Source organism: Agelaius phoeniceus, chromosome 2 (genome assembly GCF_051311805.1).
Source record: "Agelaius phoeniceus isolate bAgePho1 chromosome 2, bAgePho1.hap1, whole genome shotgun sequence".
Lineage (NCBI taxonomy): Eukaryota > Metazoa > Chordata > Aves > Passeriformes > Icteridae > Agelaius > Agelaius phoeniceus.
This window is the reverse complement of record NC_135266.1, coordinates 33794604-33803342: the sequence shown is the minus strand read 5'-3', so window position 1 is coordinate 33803342 and position 8739 is coordinate 33794604. Positions and strand designations below refer to the sequence as shown.

Sequence of the window (8739 nt, the reverse complement as noted above, 5' to 3'; positions counted from 1 at the left end):
TTTTGTGCTAGCTGGATACCTATTAACAAAAGTAATTTGTGCTTCTAGTTTACCATGACTTGTTCTCATTTAAGATTCCAGATTATTTATTTATTGCTAGCAGAGACAGTGCATTGCTTAGTAACTTTCTTAGTCAGAGTAAAATTGAGTAGCATACTGAGAGTTTTAAAAGACATGCTTGGAATTTCAGCACTTACGTCTTGTACTCTGTGCTTTTGAACTATCTAATGTGGTTGCTTTATTTCTGCTTCCTATACAGAGATTACCTTCAATGAAATTTCTATTTTTCATAGCCTTACCTTGGATAATATTAGCTAGATGTGGGAGAAAAAAAATCCTTCAATCCTTCATGTGGTTGAAACAACAATTCCTAGTAAATCCCTTTGCCCATTTTACTTACTTTATGTGAACAACCCCGTGTAAGTGAAAGATTTTGCTGTTTCACCCAATTTCCTGCTTAGACATTAATGTTGCATTCTGCAGAGAGACTTCTGTGCACTTTGTAGACAAGTGATGCCTGCACACTGTTTATTCAGCCAGCTTCCAAGTTTGCTCATCTCTCATCACAAAACCAGAGTGGAAAGTCTGGCTCTGGAAACGTTTACTGATTCTAGTCATGGACATCCTCAGTGTTTAACTTTTTGTGTGTCAGTACTACTTGGCTGACAAATTCCCTTCAATGAGTCAGTCTTATGGCATTCCTTTTTCTTCAGAGCCACAGAAAAAAAGGCAAGTCCTATCTTTTAGTGTGCATGCCCTGTGATGCCACCAGGACCTTTCCATCAGTCCCCTGGCAGTTGTTAAAATGGTGTTTTACCTGTTTGGAGAAAAAATGGGGTTTATGTGAGATATGGAGTATCTTAACTATATATTAACTCAGATTTCCTTGTAACATTTTCTGTTTTCTTTACAGAACTGTTGTTTCTTGGATTCTGTCCTGAATGCATTCCTTCTGGATGTTTTTTTACCTTGTTTTCACATTCCTGTTTTTGTCAGTTATTTCTGAATTTATTTGAATCTTAACTTTTGGATACTTTTCCTCTTTGTTAGAGGAGACACAACATTTGAATATGCTTTACTTGCTCTTCTGGAATTTCAAGTAAGCAATTTTGGAGACGTTAGGAAAGGTATAATCTATTCCATGTGTGTATAGATCCAAAAGACTTCTGTCATAGCCTATTGTTTTGTGAATTGCCAAGTTTAGCTAAAGCAAAGCATAAAACACTCAGCAAAGAATGTAGAAACAGAATTTTCTAAGCTTCTAAGGGGTATAAAATTCTTTGGAAAGAACACACTCTATTATTGGATGCTGTCACAATTTCATTTCTACCTTTCTTTGTTCTCCTTAACTTCTGGATGCAGTTTTAACAAAGTTGCAGCATAGAAGTCCTTATTTGACTTGTTACTTTTCTTTCTTCTCCTTTGTTTTTGCCTGTGGGGTTCTGTTATCTCTAGGCCACATTTTAGCAGTGATTCAGTAAATTCTCCAGTACCTTCTTTGCTCTTTAGTTTTAATAACCCCTAATTAATCTCTAGATGCTTGAGGACCTTTGGTTGTGTCAAACTCTTGATATAAAAAAAGTTAGCAACCAGTCATTGATCGGATAGTTTCCATGGGAGCATGGATTAAAGATAGCAGTACTATATTACAGGCTGATTAAAAATAGAGAAAAAAATTCCTCTGACATGCTTTTTAATCTTACTAACTAAAGATTTTCAAGTTTTTCAGCTTTCCTCTTGTGCCACTTTGCACACTTAGAGACAAACCTTTCCTCACTGATTGCATTGATATTTGCTGGCTGCTGTAGTGTCTTGTTGCTGCACCGTGCATTTAGTGCTGGAAAGGCTGCACAGGATCACAGGTCTGAGGGCCTAGAGAGCAAATGAAGTTCCCAGGGATAGAGGGGCAGGGCTGGGGGGAAGAGTGAGGGGGCTGAATTGCCTAACATACATGCCTTGATTTCTGCACTGATGTCCTACATGAGCAAAGTGAATGTAATTTGTAATGGAATCAAGAAAGATTTTAATGACTTGATTTTTGCACTGATGTCCTACATGAGCAAAGTAATTTGTAATGGAATCAAGAAAGATTTTAATGTGTGGTAATGTCTGTCAGGGACATTGGGTGGGCTCTGGTGTGGTTTGGCAGCACGATGTGCAGCAGCCTTGGAAGGCAGGGTGAGGGGAGACAGGCCCATTGTACACACATATAGAGTTAAATCCCTATAAGTTTACAATAAAACCTTGGTCTAGTGTTTCAGAGAGCTGGAAAGCAGAAGTAGGGAACCCTGCTTGCTCAGATCCATTTCAGATGGTGTCACTCAGCTCTAGGAGGGAAATGGGAACCAGAGAGCTGCAGGTGTCATTGTATGCTAATGAGTATTTATGAACAAGCAGCACACCTGCTGTTGTCAGCTGTGCTCTTGGCAGGACATGGGCACTTGGGGGTAGGAATCTGGCTTTTCCTGGAATTAAAGGTAGGTATGAGTGACCAGATCACTGCATTTGTGTAAGGGCTTGTGAAGTGGAGGACTCCTAATAGGAGTTTTGTGTTTAGGTAGCTGGTGTAGGCTTCCTGCTGTGGGTCAGGTTCTCACTTTGCTCATTGAGACCTCTGAGATGCTGCTTTATGCTTGGTCTCTTCTGCTTAAGCTCTTGCAAGTGCTGTGTCCTCTTCATAAGTGCCTATCTCCTGAGAGCTGAAATAATGTGTTACTGTATGCAGTGTGGAACCTTATATTTTTGTAGCCTTGTTGAGCTTTAAACCTTTTGCCACGTACAGTACCAAGTCTGTGCTGACTTCTGGTGTGAAAAATCTTGTCCAGTTCTTCAGAGTATGCACAAGTGGCTGATATGTTGCCAGAAGTTGGATTTAATTTTTAAATTGATTTATAGACAATTACCTATTTTCTTGTATGATGTCCTGTCCTTGAGGTCATTGGGACCATTGCATACCGTGATTTTATAAATACCTTTCTGTGTCAAATCAAGACAATTTCCTGTGATCTTTATGAGGATGAAAAATCTCTGAAGTCATGAAGGTAAGAAAAATTAAATGAATAGCTAGATGTATTGTTAAGCTTAAACACCAAAATATCTGCAAAACCAGAGAGTAACATCACCATCTGTGACATAGTAGACATCCAGTGGCAGAACCACAGGACTTCTGTTGAGTCCTGTGGCTGCTGTGGAATGAAACTCTTCAGTGTAATCCTGTGGGCTCTTGAAAAAGATTCCTTCATTGCCTTTGGATAAATGGTTAAAGGAAAAGTAAAAATAAAGTGAAATTAGCTGGAATTCAGGAAGTAGACCTGTGGGTGTCCTGTAGCATGGTGCCTTGATCAAAGGCAAATCCAGTCTTCAGACAATTGCGTTAAGCTTGTTACTACCATATTATCTGATACTTGTGTGGTTTAGGTACAGCGTGCATAATTTGCCAAGACAAGGATATGTTACTGTTGCAGATATTCCTGAAGATTGTTGACAGGCATGGGTTAAAATCAATTCCACCCAAGAAAGGATCTCAAACTGCCCTAAGTCTGGCCTGATAAAAACCACACCTAATTTCCAGAGGCTAGGATATCGGTTAGTGGCTTGATTGGGAATATGTAGATACATGTCTCTCTAGCTAGGAGGCCTGTGTTCAGTGTGGTAGGGATAATTGAGAAGGACAAATACCAGTAGAGGGAGAAGCAGCTCATGGAGACCTGCTGAACATCTTTAATCAAGTACTGTCATTGCACTGCTTAAGTTCCACCAAAGTGGAAAGAGCAGGGAGTTGAGGCATTACAGAATTAAATCAGGCAACTGGAATGGTATTCTGTGGGCTCACTTAAAATGGTTCTGATAGGCAAATCACGTTACATGAAACCATAGACAATTCAGAAGGCAAAAAGTGATTGTTGTGTAATTCCTACATCAAATAATAGAAAAAACCGACATAGATCTTGAGTAGCTATGTACCATCATCTACTTTTTTTGTATGATCTTATGTATAGGAATGCTAATAAAAAGCAGATTGCCCCATCAGTGGGGAAGCAGCTACTTTCCCCACTCAGTTATTTAGATGGAGATGGCAAGATCTGGGGCATCAGCCAATCCTTGTGACAAGCTGTTGTTTCCTGGACAGGATGGTGCTGGTTGGCAGTCTTGCTTTGATACAGAGCAGCTGCTCCTGGCACCAGCTGGCTGTCAGCAAGTAGGGGAGCCACAGTGGTGGTCTCGCTTGGGACAGACTGGCAGGCTATGAAGTATTGCCCATGTGGGGGCCAGCTGCTGTTGATCAGATCTCATGGGGAGCATTCGACTTTGCCATCCTTGCTGCTCTGTTGTGGCCTGGTAACAGATGTCTCATGGCTGATGTAGGCTGAGGGGTTGCATTAACAAGGCTGTTCTGAATTTGCACTTGCTCAGGACAAGGAAACAAAACTAATCCTGCTTTACAAAGATGAGTAATTTACCTAATCAAGCTCCTTGTCCCACACAGAATTTGCAGAAAAGGGCATAGCATGGATGGCACTGGAGACAATCAGGTATCACTTTGGAAATGGAAGCATCCAGCTCTGGTTGTATTTTACACTTTTGCTTAAGCTGGGTTAAGAAGTTAGGCTGATAAAGAACTGTGATGGTTGAAAGGAATCGAAATGAATTCATTTGGTATATGCACTCAAAATGTTCATTAATATACACAGACAGAGAAGAATAGCAGCCATGTCTTAGAAAATTAATTGTTCCATAGAAAAGACTATGTTGCAGTACTTGGAAAAAAACATGGCTATGAAGATGTCTCTGTGATATGATGAAATGCTAATAATAACATTTTGCAATGATGCATAACTTCTCCACAAGCTGTGGAAATTCTTGATGACATGGAAAGGGTGGAATAATTGGATTAGATCATATTTAAAATAATGAAAACTGGGGGTCTAGCACCTTATCCCCACTCTTCACAGGCATTCTTGTAGATGCTATTACAAAATGGTTATTTAAAGAAACTTGAGGCAGTGCAAACTTTTTGGGAAAAACCCAACAACCGATAATTGAAGTAAAGGACAAATTATTCTGTTCTCAGCACAAAAATCATTAATAGCACAGTGTCCCCTGAACAGCTGTTGAAAACAGAGACTTAGAAGTGCTTGCTATGGCAACAGTGTGCAGTTTGATTGGATTATAGAGAGGGTTTTCAAAAGTAAATAAAATGTTGGATGCAACTTAAAGCAGACAAATATAAGCAAATATAAGGCTTTGATGAAAAATTGTTTGGAAGTTCCCATGCTCTCAGGTGGCTGTTCCCTATGTGGAGTAGTTTGTGGATTCTTTCTGCCATAAAACAGTGCCTGGAAAGAGCAATCTTGACAAACCTCCGTGAAAAAGAATGGTCAGTTTGAGTTTGTGGTGCAGTGTCAAGTTCATTAGATGGAATCTTGAGCAAATAAGTAAAGCTGAACTTCAATGGGAGAACACTGCATGAAAAAAGTAAGAAAACTTTAAAATGAGAATGTACATATGTTTGGTGTCATTTACAGAAAAGTTCAAGTGGGAGGCTGCCAAACCGGCCTGGTTTTTATGGTTTTGATTTTAATGAAGTGCGGTTATTTCGGATACAAAATCACAGACATGAGCACCCTCTGCAGGATGTTTAAAGGGGTTTCCCACTGGATCCCTTTTGATGGTTAAAGGTTAGGTTTTTCATCCTTACGGCTGGTGTTTTTCCCTCGCCATGCCGGCGAAGTTGCGAAGTGGGAAGCCCCGGCGCTGACCTGTCCCTGTGGCGCTGGTTTTCCCTGCGGTGGTGCTGGGGCGGGCACTGGATGGCACTGTGCGGGGTTCGTACGAGTGGGCACGGTTGTTCTGGGCGTAGATTTGTGTTCCGAGAGGCAAAGCGCCGGTCCCGGACGCAGCTCCGCCGCCTGCGGCAGCTCCGGGATTACTCCCGGCTCCCCGGGAGGAGGAGGAGGAGCCGGGGCCGGAGCCTGCCGGGGGCGGGAAGGGGCGGCAGGTTTGGGATGAGGAGGAGGAGCTGGAGCGGCAGGAAGGGTGTTTCCCTGCGCAACTCCCGGCTGAAGTGACTCAGACAGGAAACTCCCTGCCAGGCGCGGCCCAGGAGCGGAGCCGCCGGGCCGACGCGACCCTCGGCGGCCGGGCCGAGCGGAGCCCCCGGGCGGCGGGACAGACGGACAGACGGACGGGCTCCTCCCGCCGCCGGGCAGCGCCGCTCCCGGGAGCCGGCGGAGAGCGGGTGAGCTGCGCTTCCCGGGGCCCTCCCCCCGATTCGGGCGCTTCATCTGCGGGTCCGCGCCCCCGCCGCGCCCGTCTCGCCGGTAACCGTGAGCTCCGTACTCTTATTTGGGGTGGGCTCATCCCCCCCTCGGTGTCTGGGGCTCCCCGGAGCTGGGAGGTGCCGCGGGGGTCCCGCTGCTCGGGCGGTGCCCGGGGCGGAGCGGGAAGGGCCGTGCGGAGCCACGGGCGGGCGGCCCTGCCCTCAGGCGGGCTGGGTCCCTCAGCGGTGGGCGCCGAAAAGCCGTTCTTGGTTTTTGTTTCTGGGGGTAAGATGTAGATTGTTCTCTGTCGTGCGTGGCCCGTGTGTCTCAGCACTCGAGGGGTCAGAGTTCTGCCTCCTAGGCTGTCTTGGAGTGGGCTAGATGGGGAAAAAAAAATAGTAAAAAGCTCTATGCAGGTTCGTCTCCCTCTTGAGAGGAAGGAGGTGATCTGGAGTGTCTGTCTAAGGACGTGGAATAACTCCCTCATGAGGAACTTGAGAATTATCCTATAAAAATAAGTATGCTGTAATGGCAGCAGCACTGTAAGCTTGAAAATCCCCAGACGGAGGGTCTGCCACCCCATCCCTCCTCTCTAATGAGCAAAGGTGAAGACAGACTTGCACTTCATCTCTCTGAGTATTCCTGTAGTTCATCAACATCTCTGCTAATACTTTGCCTTTCAGTAGGCTCTCATTGCCTTGATTTTTATTCCCGTGCTGTTGATGGCAGGTTGAAGTAGCATTTCGACATGTAAATGGTTGTTTGTGCCAGCAAGGCTGTTGGGAGGAAGTTGTCTTTGTGGGATGCAGTCAGTCTGCCTGAAGTGCTAGCTGGAGAGCGTGTATTGGAGGAGGAGGAAAGCTAGCTGGAGGAATTTCTTCTTAATTAGAAGGTCATACCAGGCTTTTCTGTAAACTGTGGGAAATGGAAAGCTTAGGCTAATGAGGACTCCAGTCCTTATTGCATTCCAGTTACTTATTTGGCATAACTTTATTATAATAAGCTTACTGAACATGTACATATGCAGTGTTGTGTGGTAGTGTTTTCTTCAAAACTGAATTTATAATAATATTGTAGTGCAATTCAGCAATGTCTGAATTATGTTTTTATTAATTGTACTTAAACTGTTTTATGCTCAGAGAATGTCTGAGCTATGTGATAGAAAAAGCATTGTTGCTCCTTACTTAAGTTCTGACTCTTGACTTCATTTGAGTCCCACTTTTACCTCTAAAAAACTTTTTTTTAAACTTTTTTTAAACGAAGTTTCTCCTGTTCGACTATAAAAGACTCTTTAAGCTTTCCCAGGCAACTGGTCTGTGAAGTCTGGCTGGTGTAGGCAGCCAGTTGTCTCTGTAGCTGCCAGGAGGGAGGAGGAGGAATTTGGAAGAAGTCTGTACAGCATTGGGAAGGCTTTACCCCAGTATCATCAAAGCTTGCTTGACTTGCCCTCTAAAAACTGTACATCTTTCTTTGTGGCAGCTTAGATTTTTTTTTTTTTAATAGGGACTATGTACTTGATGGAATATTTCTAATGTACTTTGGTTTTCAGGTTGTCAGCTTGTTTATATATTCTGAGAATAAATCTCTCTGAGTCTTAGCAAAGCACCCAAATAGCCCCATCCCCCAACATCCCCTCTTGAAAGACTTGGTTTTGTTTACAGGTCTTGGGTTTGGCAGTTTCTTTTGAGGGTCATGATGCTGAGAGTGGAGTGCTGTTTGAATGGAGTGGTGTGCTCAGCTCTGCTAATTAAAAATTTCTCACATAATAGATATCACAACATTCAAACTTAAATGGAGCCAAATTGTCTAAGTTGTTTAAATTTTTTTAAAAAATATATATGTTATAAGAAAGGGAATGTTTCACAAACAATTCAGACTTTTCAGTTTTAACTTCTGAATGTGTGACTTATAAAAAAGCTCATAGTGCTTTAGTGATGCACCTGTAATATTCAAAGTATTCATTAACAAAATTCTTGTTTCTTCAGTTAGCCTTAGATGGAAATTGTCCTCTGGGCTTAAACCAAGAGATTCTCTTGGTCCATTATGCTGACTTTGTAGCATAATTAAGTAATTACCAGGAATCTGTTCTAGCTCTGTGTTCCATGTTAGATATTTGTCTGATACACTCCTTAAGTTTTGGTTAGTGCTTTGTTTATTCATTCTGGCAGAGAATTGTCTTGGAAGGTGGCTTGTTCCTGAGGGTAGGTTTAAAAACCTTGCCATAACCCTATTGTCAGAATAATTTGATTTTTATTTTAAAGTTTGTTTTTTGAAGTTTTCCAAGATATTGAGGTTGAGGTGGAAAATTCAGAGTGGTTTGAATTGAGCTGCAAGGTTGGAGCAAAAAGATGGAACAAAAAATCCCCACAAAGCTCATTATTTGTGAGAACAGTTGTATTCATGCTCTGGCCTGAAAGCTGCTAGAACTGCTTGCAATGCTATACAAGAGAAAATTAATTTTAATGTAATTTCCATGCCT

The 8739-nt window shown here is 42.7% G+C and overlaps 1 protein-coding gene across 4 annotated transcripts in view; it reads left to right on the top strand.

The window, feature by feature from the left end:
* Window positions 1-6002: 6002 nt before the first annotated feature.
* The window catches only part of CYFIP1 (cytoplasmic FMR1 interacting protein 1), a 76519-nt gene continuing 73782 nt past the window's right edge, over window positions 6003-8739 (top strand). The window contains exon 1 of one of the 4 annotated variants that reach the window (XM_077173463.1): window positions 6003-6238. The gene's annotated coding sequence lies outside the window, so the exon portion shown is untranslated. Of the gene's footprint in view, window positions 6321-8739 lie in introns of all 4 variants that reach the window. The other 3 variants (XM_077173461.1, XM_077173462.1, XM_054628555.2) reach the window with 3 other exon arrangements.